Here is a 19571-nt window from a genome sequence, read left to right as displayed (position 1 = left end):
CAATGAGCTGTGTACTTTTATCAATTACTTCACTGTGCTAAATTGTAACTTTCTGGTGACAATGTTGAGCACCTTTGATATACTCACTTGCCATCTGATTATCTTTGAAAGTGTCTGTTGCCTGACCAGGTGGTTGTGCAGTGGATAGAGCGTCAGACTGGGATGCGGATGACCCAGGTTCGAGACCCTGAGGTTGCCAGGTTGAGCACATGCTCATCGGGTTTGAGCAAGGCTAACCAGCTTGAGACCAAGGTCGCTGGCTCGAGCAAGGGGTCACTCGGTCTTCTGTAGCCCCCAGGCAAGGCAAATATGAGAAATCAATCAATGAACAACTAAGGAATCACAACAAAGAATTGTTGTTTCTCATCTCTGTCCCTTCCTGTCTGTCTGTCCCTCTCTCTGACTCTCTCTGTCTCTGCCACAAAGAAAATAAAATAAAATAAAAAAGAAAGTGTCCAAGATATTTTCATGTTTTTAAAATTGTGGACTTTTTGAATTCTAGCGGTTCTCAACCTGTGGGTCGCAACCCCGGCAGGGTCGCCTAAAGCCATTGGAAAATACATAATGCATATCAGGTATTTACATTCCGAATCATAACTGTAGCAAAATTACACTTATGAAGTAGCCACCAAAATTATTTTTTGGTTTGGGGTCACTGCAACATGAGGAACTGTATTGCGGGGTCACGGCGTTAGAAAGGTTGAGAACCACTGTATTATGTGGATAACAGTCTTCCCCCGCCCCTTCCCACAGAGGCGGAGAGTCAGAAGGGACAGAAAAGAACAGACAGGAAGAGAGATGAGAAGCATCATCAATCTTCCTTGTGGCATCTTAATTGTTCATTGATTGCTTTCTTGTATGTGCCTTGACCAGGGACTATGGCAGAGCGAGTGACCCCTTGCTCAAGCCAGAGCTAGCTTGCCCTCAAGCCTGCAACCTTCATCTTCAAGCCAGTGTCTTTTGCCTCAAACCAGTGACCATGGCGTCAAGTCTATCTTACACTCAAGCCAGTGACCCTGTGCTCAAGCCTGAAGAGCCTGCACTCAAGCCAGCGGCCTTGGGGACTTGAATGAAAGTTCTGTGCATCACAGTCTAATTCTAGGTCCACTGCCCACCGCCTGGTCAGGCTGGATACATCTTTTATCAGCTAAAACTTGTGAGGAATGTGTTGAGATTCCTTTTATGTATTAGTATATATATTTACTTATTCATGCATGCCAATGGTTCTCTAAGTGTTCCGACATCATTTGGTGGAAAGCACATGTGTTCACAGTCAAAGCCTTTGTTCGTTTTTCAAACAGTTGAGTGTATTTGATCTGTGCAGGTCTTTTTGTGGGCTCTCTATTCTGTTCCATTTATCTGTATTATGCTTTCACAAATGTTTCCAATACCGATACTACACTTAAGTTTTAAAATCTTTTGATGTGAGCCCTTAGGCTGGTTGTTTTTGGTTAGAATGTGTTCTTCCTATATTAAGTGTAGAAACCTGACAAATGTTATCTTTACCAGGAGATCAACGGTAAGACATTTTAATATTTTCTACCCCTAGTGGGTGGTGCGATAAGAGACTTTAATATATATATATATTTTTTATTTATTCATTTTAGAGAGGAGAGAGGGCGGAGAGAGAGAGAGAGAGAAGAGAGAGACAGGGGGGAGGAGCTGGAAGCATCAACTCCCATATGTGCCTTGACCAGGCAAGCCCAGGGTTTCGAACCGGCGACCTCAGCATTTCCAGGTCGACGCTTTATCCACTGCACCACCACAGGTCAGGCGCGATAAGAGACTTTAATTCTGAGGTGTCTGTTCTAAAATGCATTATTATTTAACGAGACAAACTTTGTACAACCCAAAAGATGTATCAAGATACAAAATAACTCATCACTACTACTTAAATTAAGTCATGACATAAATGAGAAAAATACGTCAGAGAAATGGTCACAGAACAGAGAAAATCGAGAAAACATAATGTCTTAATGAAATATTGTATAGTGGGCTGAGTACTGCAACTTGGAAAAAGGAAAACAGTAGGAAAACTTATGAAATTGAAGCTTTCTCAATTTGACAAATGTACAATGGTTATATAAAATGTTCACATGAGAGGAACTTGAATAAATTAATATGTGAATTCTTTTTTTTTTTTTTTTTTTTTTGGATTTTTGTGAAGTTGGAACTGGGAAGGCAGTCAGACAGACTCCTGCATGCACCCGACCGGGATCCACCTGGCATGCCCACCAGGGGGCGATGCTCTGCTGCAATCAGAGCCATCCTCAGCGCCCGGGGAAACTTTGCTCCAATGGAGCCTTGGCTGCAGGAGGGGAAGAGAGAGACAGAGAGGAAGGAGAGGGGGACGGGTGGAGAAGCAGATAGGCGCTTCTCCTGTGTGCCCTGGCTGGGAATCGAACCCAGGACTACTGCATGCCAGGCCGACGCTCTACCACTGAGCTAACCCGCCAGGGTCTAAGTGAATTCTTTATACTAGTATTAATGATTTTCATATAAGTATGAAAATTTACCATAATAAAGTTTATTAAGAATAGGTTTAATAGATGGTAATTAAATCTCATTAAATTGTAAAATAAAAGCCTGGCAGGTCGTGGCTCAGTAGATTGAGCTGAGGACCCAGGTTGAAATCCCAAGGTCTCTGGCTTGAGAGCGGGCTCCTCTGGCTGTGTGCACGCTCACCAGCTTGAGTGCAGGGTGGCCCGCTTAAGCAAGGGATTATAGACATGACCCCACGGTCTCTAACTTGAGCCTAAGGTCACTGGCATGTGCAAGGTTTCACTAGCTCCACTGAAGGCTTCCCCACCCGTCAAGGTCTGTATAAGAAAGCAATCAATGAACAACCTAAACCACCCAAATCTCTCCCTTCCTGTCTGTCTCCTTTGTCAATTAAAAAAAACTGGAAAGAAACAATTGTATTTTAATTTAATTTTACCTTCTCCTAAACAAGTTTCCATATTATAACATTTATGTATTTCTACATGTAATTAATAGTAAGTGGGTATACAAAAACTATGGGTGAACTAGTAGGATGATAACTCAAGTTACCAAAAAGCTATGCATTAAAAAATGGTATGGCCATGGTCAGGTGGTTACAGCATCGTTCTGAATTGCAAATGTTGTCAACTTTGATCCCAGGTCAGGGCATATACAGGAACAAATCGCTGTTCCTGTCATTCTCTCTCTTACCTCTCTTCTCTCTCTAAAATACAGTAATAAAATAAACAGTAAAGAAAATAGGTATGCATTTATTAGAGGTACACATGATGGCTCTATCTGTAGCATGCCGGCTTTCTCTACCCCCTTCTTATACCTCTCAAGGTTTATGTCTCTTTCCTAAGCTCCAAGGTCCCGTGTTTTGCCTCTAACTTGTTACCGAAGGTTATTTATTCGACAGCTCACTTCTTTGACCTCTATTTTTTCCTAAATAAACATCTTACAAAGAAAAGTGGGGTATAATTGAAAAGCATATCGATGTTTCTATGTTTCTAATATTAAAAAAAAAACAAATTTGTTTATGATTCAGTTTTATTTTAATCCCCTAATTATCCAAATTCTTTATTTCTTTAAAAATTTTGATCACTGATTACAAACAGAAAGTGGGGTTGAGGAAAAATATCAATTCTTGTCTGACTTATTTATGCATTTACTGGTTGATTTTCCACCAGAAATCAAACTCACAACCTTGATGTATCAGGATGACACTTGAACCATCTGAGCTACCTGGCCCAGGTTCATTATCCAAATTTTTACTTTCTTATACATGGTCTGTTGGAACCTTTCTTCTTGGAGTTAAGGGTCTTAACTTATTCTTACAGCACTAGAGATACAATTCTGCCGACATCTTTTGTTCAAAAGGTGCTGCAACCCTGAGTTGATGCTTCTCCTCTCTCTCCATTCCTGTCTGTCTGTCCCTATCTATCCCTCTCTCTCTGTCTCTGTAAAAAAAAAAAAAAAAAAAAAATTTAGTGTACCAGATACTGATTCACTTTTAATCCTAGGTAGTTTATAGTTTTGCAATGGTACTTGGAGTCATTTAAAAAAATCAACCATATCCTAACAAGTTTTTTAAATTATAGTTCATTTTTACAGCTTTACGGCCATAATTTATAGATAACATTTATTATACATAGTAATTCTGCAAGTTACTGACGTTTAGTAAGTTTATAGTTGTGACATCATGAAAATCCAGTTTCTAGAAAATTTCATGACCTTTTACATAAAGTAATTAGTGGTTGTATTATTTTTGTTATGTTTTATAAATCTTTCCTATATTTTAAATACAAATCTTTACCAGATACATGCGGAAATATTTTCCCCCAAACTCTGGCACTAGTCTTCAATTTCGTAAATGTTGTGTTTGAAAGTTCACGTTTTGCCTGACCAAGTTGTGTCTCCGTACACATATGTGGGCCTGGGATGCTGAGGCCCCAGGTTTGAGTGCAGGTTCAACAGACTGAGGGCGTCGTCATTGGGTTGAGCATGGGATCACAGATATGACCACATGATCACTTGTGTGAGCCCAAGCTCTCTGAGTAAAAAAAGGGTCACTGCCTCAGCTGGAGTCCCCTGGTCAAGGGACATATTAGAAAGTAATCAAGGGCCTGACCAGGCAGAGGTGCAGTGGATAGACCATCGAACTGGGATGCAGAAGACCCAGGTTCAAAACCCTGAGGTCGCCAGCTTGAGCAAGGGGTTTCTTGGTCTGCTGAAGGCCCACGGTCAAGGCACATATGAGAAAGCAATCAATGAGCAACTAAGGTGTCGCAACGAAAAACTGATGATTAATGCTTTTCATCTCTTTCCGTTCCTGTCTGTCCTTATCTATCCCTCTCTCTGACTCTGTCTCTGTAAAAAAAAGAAAAAGAAAAAAAAGAAAAAAGAAAGCAATCAAGGAACAACTAAGGTGCTGCAACTATGAGTTGATGCTTCTCATCTCTCTCCCTTTCTGTCTGTTTGCCCCTGTCTGTCTCTTTTTATTGCTCATTAAAAAGAAGAAAAAAAAAAAAAAAAAAAAAGCCCTGGCCGGTTGGCTCAGCGGTAGAGCGTCGGCCTAGCGTGCGGAGGACCTGGGTTCGATTCCCGGCCAGGGCACACAGGAGAAGCGCCCATTTGCTTCTCCACCCCTCCGCCGCGCCTTCCTGTCTCTCTCTTCCCCTCCCGCAGCCAAGGCTCCATTGGAGCAAAGATGGCCCGGGTGCTGGGGATGGCTCTGTGGCCTCTGCCTCAGGTGCTAGAGTGGCTCTGGTCGCAACATGGCAATGCCCAGGATGGGCAGAGCATCGCCCCCTGGTGGGCAGAGCGTCGCCCCTGGTGGGCGTGCCGGGTGGATCCCGGTCAGGCGCATGCGGGAGTCTGTCTGACTGTCTCTCCCTGTTTCCAGCTTCAGAAAAATGCAAAAAAAAAAAAAGTACAGATGTACTAAATTTTAATTGAGTAAAATTTATTATATTTTTTTATGATTCATCCTTTACTGTCTTCCCTCAAGACTTCGGGTAAATTGGGTTCAAAAATTTTTTTCCCATTTGCTTTGATAAGTTTTATACTTTCACCTCTTATACTTAGATCTGTGATCCATTTTGACTTAATTTTTGTTTAGGGTTGGAGTTAAGGGTCTTAATTTATATTTGTGCCACTAGAGATACAAATATACCACCATCTTTGGTTGAAAAGAAGTACCACTCTGTCTTATCATGGGACCTTATTCAAAAAAATGTAGATGTAATATTTTTGGATTCTCAATTCTGGTTGTGTCATTCTCACTGATCCTTAACCATTAATGGCCTCACTTTTAGCAGCCTTTGTCAAAGGACCAGATCCAGCGACAACTGCCAGTCCTATGTCTACTCTTTCTCCCCAGTTGGTGATGGCCAGGCTCACACTGTACTCATTTCTACAAAACTTTTTCTGTTCTCAAACCACTTACTGGCCATGGCCAGTTGGCTCTGAGGTAGAGCGGAGGCCGGCGTGTGGAAATCCCAGGTAAGATTGTTGGCTAGGGCACACAGGAGAAATATCTATCTGCTTCTCCACCCTTCGCTCCCTCCTTTCTCCCTGTCTCTTCCACTCCGGTAGTCAAGGGTCCATTGAATCATGTGGGCTCAGGCCCTAGAATGGCTCCAGTTGCAATGGAGAAACACCCCAGATGGGCAGAGCATCGCCCCCTGGTGGACTTACCAGGTGGACCCAGGCCAGGCTCAGGAGGCAGTCTGTCTCTCAGCCTCCAAGATTCTCACTTCAAGGAAAAAACAACAACAAAAAGCCCACTTACTGCATTAATATCTCTGCTGGTAATTTCCTGTTGTCCTGCCTTTACAAGATATATAAATGTTTCTCTACAATATTTTATTGTGGACTGTTTATATGAACACCTGAGCTCCTGACCATTTCAATTATTTAAGAAAAAAAAAATTTTTAATGCCAACTTAAAAGCCTTCTATGGCCATATGGCATTTTTTCCGAGCCCACTGAGTGCTTTCAGCTTCGGAGCTATTTTCACTCTAAAAACTTGGTCTCTGAAATTACAGACTTGCTGCAAGAGTTAAATACCAGGAAACGAGATAATCTGAAAATCTTCTCACCTTTCAGCCACCCAGGCTTCATTGTGGCTCCTTTCCTTCTGTGCCGCGTCAGCTCTCCCAATCTGGCGGCCCCCGTGCGGCTCCGCTGAGCAAACGCGCGGGAACACACCGGCTCCGAGCGCAGTGAGAGAATCGCTGGCCTTTCCTCGAACCCTTCAGATCCTCGTCAGCCGCCGTAGACTGACCAAAAATTTCGGTGACGTAAGCGGAACCTGAGTCAGGTTGCGGAAGCGTCAAGTTTAGACTTTCCTCGTGGGCTACAGAAAACAAGGTCGGTGCGCTCTTGTCCTTTTAAATTTTCAGAAACATTTTGTCCAATGGTAGATTTGTCTCTCATCACAGAGTACCTGACATCAGAGGGTGGAAGCGGTGCAGTGTGGACCCTGGAAGGATGGGGGTGGGAGGAGTCGTGTGGAAGGAGCTCCCAGGTATTTCGGAGGAAGCAGGTGACTGCCTGTGTTTAGACGAGATCGGGCGCGTTCAGGGTGGTATGGCCGTAGACGACTGCCTGTGTTTAGTTTGAGTAGCTTTGGGGTCATATAGCGACTAAGGGTCTGTAGACAGCAACTATCGTGTCCCGACTGTCCTGGTCTCTGCAGGTCACACTGTATGTAACGGCTGGAGGCATTTAGTATGATCGCGGTGTCAGGATCAGGTTCGGGATATAAAGGACTCGGGATGGTCCTCACGTAAGGGTGGCTGGTTCCGCTGTGGGAATAATAAGGGATTGTGGTCAGTGTCTGAGGTGCAGACGGTGTCGTGAGGCTGCAGCTTTGGAGGCCCAGGCCCCCAGGCTGGTGATTGGGATGAGGTTCCAACCTCTGCATTTCGGACGGAACGGAATCCATAGCCTTCCACCGCTTGAGTATATGGCAGTTTACCATATACCATATACAGTTTAACCAACTGTTAATTGTGTTGTTTGCACTTTGGCTTGTTATGAATAATGCTACTGTGAAAAGTTTTATACATAAGTCCTGGTACAGATAAGCCTTTATTGGCTAATGGGTACATATAGCTTAGATCAGGGTCCGCTTGCAGCCCCCTGAGGCCATTTATCCGGCCCCGCTGCACTTCCGGAAGGGGCACCGCTTTCATTGGTGTTCAGTGAGAGGAGCACATTGACCATCTCATTAGCCAAAAGCAGGCCCATAGTTCCCATTGAAATACTAGTCAGTTTGTTGATTTAAATTTACTTGTTTTTTATTTTAAGGATTTTTTCCCCGTTTTGTTTTTTTACTTTAAGTTATGTGCCGTGTGCATAGGGATTTGTTCATAGTTTTTTTTATAGTTCAGCCCTCCAACGGTCTGAGGGACAGTGAACTGGCCCCCTGTGTAAAAAGTTTGGGGACCCCTGGCTTAGATAAAACCTCAGAAAAGGCAGTCAAGCCCAGGGCAAGCAGTTAGATGCCCTCTGTGTTTTAGCTTTTCATACAGGGGTCGCCTAACTGCAGTGGAGAGTCACACCCATCGGTCATTTTCGGTTGACACTTTCATGCTGAAAAGGCAGAACTGATTCCTTCGAACCTAGATCTATGGTCCTCAATGCCAAAAATATATATCTGGGGGTTTTTTTGATGAAAATATTTGCAAACAGCTGCTCTTTTTTAATATGTAGCAATGGACACTTTTATAAATTTCCCGAACCGCACACTTTCTTACTTGCTGATGTAATGTTCATTTTATTTAATATTATTCCCTCTGGCAGGTGACCCATATGCTCTCCATAAATTAAGTCCTGCTGTCTCTTAGTCAAACGTGATGCAATGTAGGAGTTCCAGGCCCAGGATGTCAACCTGGTAATTGGATAACCTGGAAACACCACCAGGCAGCAGAGGGAGAAGATCTAACTGTTTATTACTTAGTAGTGAAGCCTGCTGGTGCCCAGGGGGCCAACAAGAACCACCTCTGAGCAGCTCCCTCCCTCCTCTTTCTGTACCTCCTGAGGGAGGAGAAAGCCACACTAACAACAGCAGAAAACAGTGGCCTGTATATAGGAAAGTCTTACTTCCCTTCGGTACACTTTCTTGGAACTTCTGAGGACCAGGCTATGTGTCTTCCTCCTTATGGTTGCTGGCCTGCCTGCCATGTGGTGTTTGTGAGGGGGAAGAGCCATGTCCGACACGGACCCCACACCTAGTGACTGAGTGTGTATTAAATGAGTTTAGCCTTACCGCGAGGTAGTGCACCATGGATAGAGTTCCCACTTGTGAGGCTGAGGAGGCAGGCTAAAAACCTCAAAATATGGGGCTTGAGTACAAAGGTCACTGGCTTCAGCAAGGGGCCACTACCTCAGTAGAAGTGCCTTCCCCATTTAAGGCACGAAGGAATCAGTGAACAACCAAGGTGCAAGTAGAAGTTGGTGCTTCCCATTTCAATCACCTTCCTTTCTTTCTGTACTGTAAATCTGTTTCTATTTCTCACTAAATAAATAAATAAATTTAGTTACATGGTGCATGCACTTCTTTCTAGCTATGTAAATGAAAATGTGTTTAATGCATGCATTGTCTTTTTTAAATAAGTAGTTCCTAAATATCACGTTAGTTACTTTCCTTACTGTTTAGTTTACTGTTTTTTCTTATCTCAAGCATCGGCTCCACTCGCCAGTGTGAAATAGGAAAGTGGGATTGTAGTGGACATCTGCGTCCTGTTGCCTTCTCAGAAATTTCACCTGCTACAGTGTCTGCAGTTAACAGTTTTTATGAGGATATTTTCATAAAATATGATCCATCCAGTATCGAAATTTAATGACATAAAAATATTTATAGTATTCTTTTTTATTTTATATTTTTAAATTTTAGAGAGAGAAGGAAGAGAGAGAGACAGAACCTTGGATTCATTTCTGTATGTTCCCTGCCCGGGATCAAACTTGCAAGCTTTGTGTATCAGAACAACGCTCTAACCAACCGAGCTATCCCCGCTAGGGCGGTAGTATTCTTAAAGACCAGATAGGCTATTTAACCAACCGAGGTATCCCCGCTAGGGCGATAGGATTCTTAAAGACCAGATAGGCTATTTAATGTTGTTTATGTTTGCCATTAATTTTTTTCACACTTTGTTTGCCCAAGATTTCTGTCACTTCATCTCACTACAAGTACACATATTTTATTGGTCTTTTTAAGGGAAAGCTTTTGGTATAGTTGAGCTCTTTTATTAACTTGTTAATTTAATGTATAAATTAGTTTGTATTGAAGCAATTTTACATATACTGTATATGTATATATGTCCTGATCAGATATCATATATATGAAAGGTTGATACCACCAGACGAACCAAAAACACGAGGCTTGTGTGCTCCAAAAACAAAATTTATTTGAAAAGCCTGTGTGCTGACAGCCGAGACCAAGCTGTGTCGACCAGGGAAAGGGTTGGAGTAGGGTATGTATAATTTAGTGAGGGGTTTTGGTAAAAGCAGCTGACATTACTTACTGCCAGTATATGTACAAAGTAATATTACTTCCGTGTGGATTGGAGTGATGCCTCGGTTTCTCCAAATTGTTTATCTCCCGGCTCAACTGTCTACAGGAGGCCTGTGCTAGTTCCAAAGGTCCCGGGTGCCTCACCCCCCACCCAGGCTTCAAGCAAGTGAGTCCCGCATCCTGGCATCCTGCCATGGGTTTGCAGCATCTCTGGGCCAGTTGCTAGGCTTTTACAAATTATTATTGTACTTTAAATTCCCCAAATTGTCAGGTCACTTCCCAATATAAGCTTTTCCTGACATTTCTGCAGAGATAAACTTATTGCTACATTTTCAAGAGAAGGCCAGGGAGCCAATAAGAGAGAATAGCACAAGGCAATTAACTACAACCTCATAGAGGGGGAGGAAAATGTTCTGTTTTGAACCCAAGTAAGAAATTGGGTGAGGGGTGTAAGGCCAGGGGTTGTGGCCCTGGTCGTGCAGATGCACATTCCCAATGTATTTGAGCAGATGGTAAAGGAACTATGGGGCCAGAAGAAAGCAGGCCATTCCATTTATTAAAGTCTAATAATCGTGGACAGCAAACAGGCAGGGCTCCCTATCCCCTACTCGGTCTGCAGTTCCACAAGCCAGGCTCATTCTCCGGACTCACCTTCTGGACTCACAGCTCTCCACCAGTGTCATCAGGGCTGCCAAGCCCGTCAGCTCTCTCTCTCTCTTTCTCTCTCTCTCTCTCTCTCTCTCTCTTCCTCTCCCTCACTCCTCTCTCTCCCTCTCCCTCGCTCTGGACTCTCCAGCAAAACGGACTAAGTAGAAATACCCCTTCTCCTGCAAACAATAGCAAAAAATCACTCCTCCCCCTAGAGACAGGCAATCTGCAGTTTGCAATCTGCCGCCCTGAGGGCAAGCAGCAGCCTTCCATAGACTATACTCACAGGGTGCTGCCCCAGTACAAGCAAGCAAAACTAAAAAAACACCTGTTTACCCAAGAGGGGAATATGAGTTTTAAAGGGGACTCTGGTTTTAAAAGCGCCCTGAACTCAAACCTTACATTTCAGCCTTTTGTTGTTTATGGAAAAGGGATGAAGGTCTCATCATTTTCTGTAACTCCTTCCTGCTAGTTAGGGTCTGTGAAGTATTTATGGAAAGGTGGATAGAGGAGAGTCAGCAGGCCCGGACTGATATGAAAATGTCCTTAGGCAGTCACTTGCTGGGGAACTGGTTGGTATTGGAGTTGTTCCACAGCTGGAGGAAGAAAATGTAACTGGTGGTTTCTGTACCCGCTGTCTTAGTCAGCCTCTTTATACGACCTCTGGTGCATAGGGTGAAGCAGCAGCCAGCAAGAATGAACACTTCAGCCTGACCAGGCAGTGGCGCAGTGGATAGAGCGTTGGATTGGGATGCACAGGACATAGGTTCGAGACCTTGAGGTCACCAGCTTGAGCCCAGGCTCACTGGTTTGAGCAAACTCACCAGCTTGGACCCAAGGTCACTGGCTCGAGCAAGGGGTTACTTGGTCTGCTGAAGGCCCGTGGTCAAGGCACAGATGAGAAAGCAATCAATGAACAACTAAGGAGCTGCAAGGAAAAACTGATGATTGATGCTTCTGATCTCTCTCCATTCCTGTCTGTCTGTTCCTATCTATCCCTCTCTCTGAGGTTAGGGCAGAGGTGGCTGGTCCTCCTGAACCTGTCCCAACTCCCGAAGTTATTTTTTTTTTTTTTCCTTTTTTTTTTTTTTTTTTTTTTCTTTCTGAAGCTGGAAACAGGGAGAGACAGTCAGACAGACTCCCGCATGCGCCCGACCGGGATCCACCCGGCACGCCCACCAGGGGGCGATGCTCTGCCCATCCTGGGCGTCGCCATGTTGCGACCAGAGCCACTCTAGCGCCTGAGGCAGAGGCCACAGAGCCATCCCCAGCGCCCGGGCCATCTTTGCTCCAATGGAGCCTTGGCTGCGGGAGGGGAAGAGAGAGACAGAGAGGAAAGCGCGGCGGAGGGGTGGAGAAGCAAATGGGCGCTTCTCCTGTGTGCCCTGGCCGGGAATCGAACCCGGGTCCTCCGCACGCTAGGCCGACGCTCTACCGCTGAGCCAACCGGCCAGGGCCCCGAAGTTATTTTGAGGGTTACCAAGAGAGGGGTGAGCTGCACTGCCCTTCTGTGCTGGAGTTGCTGAGTCACAGGAATGGGTAGAGACTGGTTGTTGAGGGCTACGTCACCATTGGGAGAGAGCTTTGTTAAAGCACAGCTTCCTGCCCAGGTAGTAGGAAGGCCAAGGTAATGTCCTCCCCGCAGAGGAACAACATTCCCTGTTGTGTCAGGCAGGGAGGGAGATGAATTGAGAAGAGGTGAGAAAGAGGGTAGGGAGGTGTGCCCTTTTCTTGGGGTTCTGCTGTGCAGACTGATAATGTAGATGCTATTCCTGCTCCAATAAGGGGAGAGAAATGGGTAGTTGCTTGTTGGGTGCAGTGAAAATGAGGGGGACACCAGGGTGGGAGGTGATCCAGGGGAAAAGAAGAGGGAGGGATAAGAGGAATTAAAAGAAGGGGCTTGTAAGGTAGGAAAGGAGGGAAACTGGACTGGATGGAGTAAGCAGCCGTTGATCTCAGGAAGGACCTGGTGTCTATTTGCTGAGACAAAAATGTGGTTGTTAACTGTAGAGTGACAGTGATGTTGCATGTTGTGTTGGCAGAGGCCACCTGGAGTGTTCCTGATGTTTTAGTGAAGCATCAGGGGCCTTCACTTACCCTGTGCTCTCCATACCGAGCACTTTCAGGATTTTCTTTTTAGGTTTATCATATATTTAATTGGTCTTATTCTATTTTTAAAGATTTTGTTTATTTATTTTTAGAGACAGAAAGAGAGAGAAGGCAGGGAAGAGCTGGCAGCATCAACTCCCATATGTGTTTTGACCAGGCAAGCCCAGGGTTTCAAACCAGAGACCTCAGCGTACTAGGTTGATGCTTTGTCCACTGCGCTGCCACAAATGAGACATCATTCTCAATTTTTATACTTTATTTAATTGTGCCTAATTTTTTCTGTATCAACTAATCACACATCATACATTTTTTTATGTCAGGCTTCTTTTGCTTAATTTGAATGTGGTAGGTAATTTTTATTTATGTGTGTATGTAATAAATGTCAGGTAAACTTATTCTATGATGCTTACATAGTAAATATTTTTGGAGTTCCAAGCCATGGAAGACTTATTCCATATGCTTCACAAAGGAAGGTGTTTTTTGGCCTGACCAGGCAGTGGTGCAGTGGCTGGATCATCTACCTGAGCCTGACGACTCAGGTTTGAAACCCTGATTGCTGGCTTAGCACAGGGTCATCGGCTTGAGGGTGGGATCATAGACATGAGCCCAGTGTTCCTGACTTCAACCCAATGGTCGCTGGATTGAAGCCCACGGTTACTGGCTTCATGAAAGCGTCACTGGCTCTCTGAATCTCCCTAGTTGAGACACATACGAGAATGATATCAATGAACAACTAAAGTGCCGCAGCTAAGAGTTCATGCTTCTCATCTCTCTTCCTTCCTGTCTTTTTTTATTTTTACAGGGATAAAGAGAGAGTCAGAGAGAGGGACATATAGGGGCAGACAGACAGGAACGGAGAGAGATGAGAAGCATCAATTATCAGATTTTCGTTGCGACACCTTAGTTGTTCATTGATTGCTTTCTCATATGTGCCTTGACTGCAGGCCTTCAGCAGACCGAGTAATCCCTTGCTCAAGCCAGCGACCCTGGGTCCAAGCTGGTGAGGTTTTTGCTCAAGCCAGATGAACCCGTGCTCAAGCTGGTGACCTTGGGGTCTCGCCTGGGTCCTCCGCATCCCAGTCCGACACCCCATCCACTGCGCTATCGCCTGGTCAGGTTCTTCCTTCCTGTCTTTTTGTCTATTTGTCTCTCTGTCATTTCACTTAAAAAAAAGTGTTGTTTGTTTTACTATCCTTTAGAAATTTTAAAAGAGCTAAGGTGGTATTTTTCCCATAGCATGCCGTAGTCTGAGTGCATGGCAGTTCCTGCCGATAACTGAACTTGTGTTGTTTGAAGTCCAGATTGTTAGGATCCAGCTGCCATGAAAACCTTGTACACTTTCAGAAGTATACTTTCTGTGTGTGTTTCAGGAAGTTGCATGGAGAAAAATACATAGTTTAGACATTTTCTTCAGGGTGAAAGTGCTGTATCTTAGTGTGTTTATAACTTCAGTCTGAACAGATTATATTGAAATGTTTTCCATAGTAAATGTAGGGGTAGTCAACCTTTTTATACCTACCACCCACTTTTGTGTCTCTGTTAGTAGTAAAATTTTCTAACCGCCTACATGTTCCACAGTAATGGTGATTTATAAAGTAGGGAAGTAACTTTACTTTATAAAATTTATAAAGCAGAGTTATAGCAAGTTAAAGCATATAATAATAACTACTTACCAAGTACTTTATGTCGGATTTTCGCTAAGTTCGGCAGAATAAATCTTTATAAAACTACTTAGTATTGTTAAATTCATCTTTTTATTTATACTTTGGTTGCTTCCTACCGCGCACCATGAAAGCTGGAATGCCCACTAGTGGGCGGTAGTGACCAGGTTGACTACCACTGGTGTATAGTGTGGTTTATGTGCCTGTTAAAATCTCTTCATATCTTATCACTTTGAGAAGTTTTCTCATGTCTTTTTTATTTATTTGTATTTATTATTTTATTTTCTGATTTCGGAGTGTGAGGACAGGAGAGAGCGAGAGATGGAAACATTATTCTGTTCCTGTGTGAGCCCTGATGAGGGATCGAACTGTCAACCCTGAGCATTGAGACAACACTGACCAACCTGGCTATCTGTCCAGGGCCCAATTCTTTCTTATTTTTATTTTAAAACTTTTATTCATTGATCCGCAAGAGAGAAAAAGTGAGAAAGTAGAGAGAGAGAGTGAGAAACATCAATTTGTTGTTTCTCCCATCCTTGCATGCACACTGGTTGATTCCTTTATGTGCTGTGACTGGAAATTACTGAAAATTTTCCCTGGCCTATTTACTCAGCTGTGAAATGTTGGCCCTACGACCCAGGATTGATTACCCGACAGGGCACAGAGGAGCAATGCCCGTCCTGTACTCCACTGCTCTCCCTCTCGCTTCGCTGTTTCTCTCACCTTCTACAGCAGGGGTCCCCAAACTTTTTACACAGGGGGCCAGTTCACTGTCCCTCAGACTGTTGGAGGGCCATACTATAAAAAAACTATGAACAAATCCCTATGCACACTGCACATATCTTATTTTAAAGTAAAAAAACAAAACAGGAACAAATACAATATTTGAAATAAAGAACAAGTAAATTTAAATCAACAAACTGACCAGTATTTCAATGGGAACTATGCTCCTCTCACTGACCACCAATGAAAGAGGTGCCCCTTCCAGAAGTGCGGCGGGGGCCGGATAAATGGCCTCAGGGGGCCGCATGGGGCCCACAGGCCGTAGTTTGGGGACCCCTGTTCTACAGCCATGACTCCATTGGCGCGAGTTGGTTCCAGATACTCACAATAGCTCTATGGTCTCCATCTCACGCTATAAAAATTGCTGAGCGATGGAGCAATTACCCAGATGAACAGAGCAAGGCCCCCTAGTGGGGTTGCCAGGTGGATCCCTGTTGCATTGCATGCAGAAGTCTGTTCCTGCCTCCCCTCCTGTCACTGAATGAAAAACAAACAAACTAGCCTGCAACCTTGGTATATCAGGACAGTGCTACAACCTATTGAGGTACTTGGCCCTGTGTTTCAGTTATCTGAAAGTTTTATGTACTGCTCCATTAGAGCCGTCTGCCAAAATATTTGTGTGTGTCTGAGACAGGGTTCCACTTCTCCTTGTCCACCCCTCTAGCATGGATGTCTTATTGTCCCAGAACCATTTTTTTTTTTTTTTTTTGTATTTTTCTGAAGCTGGAAACGGGGACAGACAGACTCCCACATGCGCCCGACCGGGATCCACCCGGCATGCCCACCAGGGGCGATGCTCTGCCCATCAGGGAGCGATGCTCTGCCCCTCCGGAGCATCGCTCTGCCGTGACCAGAGCCACTCTAGCGCCTGGGGCAGAGGCCAAGGAGCCATCCCCAGCGCCCGGGCCATCTCTGCTCCAATGGAGCCTCGGCTGTGGGAGGGGAAGAGAGAGACAGAGAGGAAGGAGGGGGTGTGGAGAAGCAAATGGGCGCTTCTCCTATGTGCCCTGGCCGGGAATCGAACCTGGGTCCCCCACACGCCAGGCCGACGCTCTACCGCTGAGCCAACCGGCCAGGTTTTTTTTTTTGTTTTTTTTTTATTCATTTTAGAGAGGAGAGAGAGAGGGAGAGAGAGAGAAGAGAGATACAGGGGGGAGGAGCTGAAAGCATCAACTCCCATATGTGCCTTGACCAGGCAAGCCCAGGGACGTGAAGGACCCATGTTCAAAACTCAGAGGTCGCCAGCTTGAGCCCGAGGTTGCTGGCTTAAGCAAGGAGTCACTCGGTCTGCTGTAGCCTCCGTGATAAAGACATATATGACAGAAATCACAAAACAATAAAGGAGCCTAAATGAAGAATGGATGCTTTTCATCTCTCTCTCTTTCTGCCTTTCTGTCCCTGTCTTTCCTTTCTCTGTCTCTAAAAAAAAATTTTTTTAATTTATTTATTGATTTTAGAGAAAGAGGATGGGAGCAAGAGACAGCATAAAATATTGATTTGTTCTTCTAATTATTAACAGATTAATCAGTAAATTTTTGTATGTTCCCTGACTGGAGGTGAAATCTGCATCATTGACATTTCTGGATGACACTAATCAGCTAACTGGAGTTACCTGGCCAAGGCTCAACATTATTCGCTCAATACAAAATATTTGTGTTGGTCTTCAAAATGGTAGTTTATAAATTCTGTATCATTTCTTGATGGCCTGTCTGTCTGTAACTGGTAATGGTATGTCTCAATGTTGTATTTAGTCTGAATTTGTTTATTTCTTTTTGTTTTGTGGTCCATTTTCACTATACATTTCAGGGCTATGTTGTTAGGTGCATAGGAATGGCAAGGCAGGCTCTTAATTTTTTTTCTTTCAAGATTTTATAGATTAATTTTTAAGAGAAGAGAGAAAGAGAGAAAGGGTGGAGGTGGTAAAGAGAGGGGAGCATGAATTCATAGTAGTTGCTTCTCACTTGGCCTTGACCTGGCAAGCCCGTGGTTTCAAGTCAGTAACTTCAGCATTCTGGGTCAACACTTGATTGATTGCACCTGATGGGTCAGGCAGGAAAGGAATTTCAGGCTTTTACATGGTGGTCAATTGAAACTAATACTACTGAGCATTGTTTTTCTTTCTCAGCAGTAACTTTAGGTTTTTCTGGTTCTTTTCCTATAAGAGTATGTGTAAAGTATTTTTCCCCACCGAGGAAGAAGGAGAGGGCTGTAGCCACGAATTGTGGATAAGCAAAAGCTTTATTGAGTACAGTGTAACTCCCAAACGATGTTCCCTGGACCAGGGGACACTGGCTACTGAAGTCACATGGACGAAACCGCGTGTGTGGGATATTTAAAGGGTCTTATCTAGGGTGGTCGAGCTAATATGACATGGCGAAATCTCATTGGTTGGCTGACAAATGCTCTTTTCCCAAGGGCTCCCGGGAAATTTCTTTCGGCACGCCTGGTGTGGATGGTTCTACCAAACTACCCAGTTCTGGTTTCTCACATGACCTTTCCCCATTTATCCACCAACCGTACATTCTGACCTTTTGTGTTAAATAGGGGCGTCGTGGGAAGGGGAGGTTGTAAGGTGGTGACTTTGAGGGAGTCAGGAGAAACATCTGTTTGACCATGACTGGAGAAACTTCGTGGATGCGGTCCTGTAAGGATTTAAAAAGAAAAAGAGGAGCAATAGGAGGATTTGAAGGGTCCAGCCTTTTGGTGAACTGGAGATGGGTAGCGCCCAGTGGTTCTGACTGCCAACAGTCCTGCATGGGGCCAAACTTGAGGCAAAACTCCATGTCAGGAGTGACATACGAAGGAGAAAGAAAGGGGTCCCATCCACTCCCATAACCAAGGCCTGTGAGGGAGCTAGAGGTCCAGAGTGTGATGGCAAAACAGAGAAGGTAGCTCCCGTGTCCACAAGAAATGAGATGGACTTACCCGTTCCTGCAGCATTACCCTGGGTTCAGCGTGGGTGAGGATGATGGGGTTCTCTGAGTCCAGGCCATGTTCTAGTTCAAATGACGGGCCCGCCTGGCTGGCTTGGCCTTCTATTTGGGTGGCTTGTCCTCCACGTGAGGCGCTGAGGATATGCCTGTTGCCCAAAGGGGGTAGTTGCTCTGCCAGTGACCCCCTTACAGTTAGGACAGGGCTCAGTGGGCAGCCGCCAGCAGGGACACTGTTAGGACCAGTGATGGGGTTCCTCTTTGCGGCTTAGACTTGGGTCGGGCACTTCCTGTGCCTTGCCCCTGTTGCTCTGCTGGCTTCAGGGTTGCCAAAAGAGCAGGGTTTGGAGCCTTATGCTGCATGCGGGCCTGGCAAACAGCCTTGGCCTGTTCCTACTAGTCGTGACCATTAAAAACTTTAAATGCCATGTTCACAGGCCTCGGATAGGGGTTTGGGGATTGAGACTAAGAGGAGGGGGGCTCCTGGGGAGCCCGGTACCCAGATCCGAGCAGAAACGCCAGAGGCAGGACAGGGCCAGAACTTACTGCAAGAAAATTGGAGTTGGGCCTTGGGGTCCTGCAAACAGTGTCACGGCCAATGGCAGGCTGAGAATGTCCTGATGGAGGAGGGGCTTAAGAACAGAGTGGAGAAGGGCCCTGGCCAGCAGGGGAGGAGAAAGAGAGACTGTGATTTGCAGGTGAGTGAAAAACAGGATTCTGCGAAGGGAGGGGAGGGGGACTCTTGGAGGGAAAAGACCCAAGCAATAGAGTTCCGCAGAGGGACCAGAGAGGGGTCCCAAGAGAGGGGCGCCCCTGGGGTTCAGGCAGGAGGGGGAAGAAATTGGGGGTCGGGTGAAGGAGGAAAGATCAGGAGTGGAGGGTTTAGGTGAGGTTTCTCTAGCCAAAAAAGGGTCTGCGCATAGAATGGGGCACAGAGATTACGACAGGAGCATGAATAACGAGAAGCCCTGTATTTAAGGCAGGGGTCTCAAACTCGCGGCCCGCAGACCGCATGCGGCCCGCCCACCAATTTTGTGCGGCCCGCAGACTGGCCCGCAGACTAATCCACGAAGTTTGATTAGTCTGTGGGCCGCACAAAAGTTTGAGACCCCTGATTTAAGGGATCTCCAATAAGTTCTCAGTTCTTTTGGCGATAGTTAAATTGGTGAGGGTGATGAAACCAAAAGTCCCTTCAGGAGACTATCTGGTCTGATTATTCAGTGGGTTCTGTGGCCTGGCCACAGCGGAGAAGAAGAACAGTTTCTTCTTTAGGGAGGGAGAGATTTTGGATGAGGCAATTCCAGGAGTGTTTTTGGATTAGGTTTTTATTCCTGTGCCTCTGTGGCCACCCTCAGTCCTCAGAGTTCTCAGAGATGAGAATAGGTGTCCCGCAGCTCAAGCTGTGGCCACCGGATGGATAGGTAAAGTGAATGTGCT

General features: G+C 45.1%; 2 protein-coding genes across 7 annotated transcripts in view; both read left to right on the top strand.

The window, feature by feature from the left end:
* Positions 1–19571, top strand: part of LOC136332042 (zinc finger protein 675-like) — a 323089-nt gene that overhangs the window by 61109 nt on the left and 242409 nt on the right. The window lies entirely within an intron of this gene.
* Positions 1–19571, top strand: part of LOC136332027 (zinc finger protein 432-like) — a 146513-nt gene that overhangs the window by 109095 nt on the left and 17847 nt on the right. Inside the window, exon 1 of one of the 6 annotated variants that reach the window (XM_066271250.1) lies at positions 6737–6855. The exons of 2 other annotated variants lie outside the window; for them this stretch is intronic. The gene's annotated coding sequence lies outside the window, so the exon portion shown is untranslated. Of the gene's footprint in view, positions 1–6736; positions 6856–6877; positions 7013–9876; positions 9963–19571 lie in introns of those variants that run through there. 3 more of the 6 variants (XM_066271249.1, XM_066271253.1, XM_066271254.1) reach the window with 3 other exon arrangements.

Source organism: Saccopteryx bilineata, chromosome 3, assembly GCF_036850765.1.
Source record: "Saccopteryx bilineata isolate mSacBil1 chromosome 3, mSacBil1_pri_phased_curated, whole genome shotgun sequence".
Classification (NCBI taxonomy): Eukaryota; Metazoa; Chordata; class Mammalia; order Chiroptera; family Emballonuridae; genus Saccopteryx; species Saccopteryx bilineata.
This window is presented reverse-complemented; position numbering and strand designations above follow the sequence as displayed.